This window comes from Neoarius graeffei, chromosome 11, assembly GCF_027579695.1.
Source record: "Neoarius graeffei isolate fNeoGra1 chromosome 11, fNeoGra1.pri, whole genome shotgun sequence".
Lineage (NCBI taxonomy): Eukaryota > Metazoa > Chordata > Actinopteri > Siluriformes > Ariidae > Neoarius > Neoarius graeffei.
The window spans coordinates 62,329,871-62,332,170 of NC_083579.1; the positions used below are offsets into that span (position 1 = coordinate 62,329,871).

The 2,300-nt window shown below is 41.7% G+C and overlaps 1 pseudogene; it reads right to left on the reverse strand.

The window, feature by feature from the left end:
• Positions 1-2,300, reverse strand: part of LOC132893671 (L-threonine 3-dehydrogenase, mitochondrial-like) — a 2,304-nt pseudogene extending 4 nt beyond the window's left edge.

Genomic DNA, 2,300 nt, shown 5'->3' on the forward strand with positions numbered 1-2,300 from the left:
TAAGCATGTGTAAGTCTGGAGTCAGTGCTGGTGAAGCTGAACATTGTCTGGATGAGTTCTGGTAGGTCATATTCATGCTTCCAGCCCCGGTCTTTCTTCATATTGCTGCCTTCAAAGTTCATGGGCCAACTGTCAGTGAGTCAGAAACAAATGAAAAGAATTAACAGGCTGAACGCATTGTCAGATAAATGACTCCAATGTGAGTCACAGCCTAAGTCTTTGTTCGCACAGTTTCCACATTACCTGACTGGATTAACTGAGTCACATATCCATAAAAATTATTTTAATCTGTTCTGAAACCATGTACACATGTGGCTTGTGGTAAAAAGGGTGTTTTCTATCCATTCAGAGTAGGCTACCAAAAATCAGACATAATTTGTCTGTCTAAACAAAGCCAAAAAGGGTTTTATGTAGCCTTTAACTGAGAAGTCATATATCTCTGGGCTCTTACCAATGGCCTGTCTAATCGGGTCAAGATCATAAATAACGTCTAGCTGCTTCTGTAACTCTTGAACAGGAGTGAAGCTCATGGCAGTGATGTTGTCGATACGCAAGCTGGGCGTCTGTCTCAGCAGGCACCTCCATCACCGCCAGTCTAGCTCTCAGACAGTCGTCAATGAATGTCGTAGTGAGACGTGTCTCAGCCTTCAGGTTGCACACAAAGTTGGCCATTTTAGCAGCATCATGAAAGATGTGGACAATATAGTCTGCAAAAAAAAAAAGACAGTGAAAACAGATTTCCAATAAAAGTACAGAAAATAGAGGGGAAAATATAGAAAGGAAAGAATGACAACAGTTGGGACAGAATGGAAAAATAACCTGTTGTTTCTCCTCCAGGCTGAGAATGCGCCGAGATGATGCCTGGGTACCTCAGCCAACGGAAGTCAAGGCCATATTTGTGATAGTAATACTGTCCAACAAAAGCACAAGGATGTTGTGCACGTCAGTATGTTTCAGCGAGCCAAAGCTTAAATGCTAAGCTTTATCTGAGGCAATGCTATATTTAGCACGCTGCTGAATACCTCTCCCATCAGCTCTGCATGGACATTGGGCACTGAATGCACAGGTCTGGAGTGGGGTCACAAGGGGACATGGGTCCAAAAATTGTGCTAGGAACAAACAGGCAAACGCTATAATCTGCACAAATGTCAAAGACATTGTGCAATTCTTAAAATGAAGCGAAAAAGATACATTTCTCAATTTTCCTCAGCAGTGAAAAATCTGTCTCCTTAGACTGTCATTGCCGTTTACCAGTTATGTTAACATCGTGAGCAAGAGTCACGTTTGCCTCGCCAACTGCACTCAAATGGCACTGTAATGCACCAGCCATGTGATACGATCATTCGCAACAATCTCCTGTAAATTTGTGTCGTCTAGAATAATATCAGCATTGATAAAAGGATCTGGAAATCAGAATTGTTTCAGTATAAGTCACATACTTTAGACTCATCTAGGAAATGGCATTTTAATCAAGATATAGTTGTGATATTTCATTATTTTTTTTCCACCAAATACATAAATATAACTTCTTTTTTTCAGTTGCATCACTTAAAGAATTTAAACGTTCAAGATGTCGGCAAAAACCATTCATACTTAAGCAGTGTAGCGAGGCCCACCCCCAGTTATCCCAGTCCACCTGATGCAAGTATATAAAGCACACAGAAAAAAGCACATGTTAGAGGTCATCAGTGATATGTGCCCAGTGTTACCATGGAAACTACACTTCTTTGCTTTGGAGAATCCATTCAGTTACCAAGGTAACCAATCATTTAAAAAAAAAAGCATAATGTTTATCACTGAGGTGGAGGTACAAGTGCTCATGGGTTTAAAAGAAGGGCACATAAAACAATGAGGTGATGAAAGCAGACACAGCAGTAATGCTCTCATAGCCTACCTGTGATGAGAAACTTCTGGTGGTCAGTCTCTGAGAAGGACACAGAGTGAAAGACAGCATGAGTTGATGTCGCTTGGCATGGTAAGACATTTGATGTTCTTCACAAGAGCAAGAAAACAGTTCACACCCACATGCTGGAGTCAGGAAGAGCTGCTGAGGTGCTTTACTCACCAGTCTGATCAAGGGCGTTGCGGTCTGAGGGGGCACCGAACAGTTTATGGGTAGAGAGAGGTAGGTAGAAGTAGTGACCAAATTACAAGTTGGCTACGTGAAGAAGTCTGCTCAATAGCATGGATATACTGCCACCTTCTGGCTAAAGCTTGCAGTAACTCACAGGCAGGAAAGCTGCTCACAAAATCCAAATGGACCAAACAAAATGGTTGTGCATCTAACATAAAATCCTCAT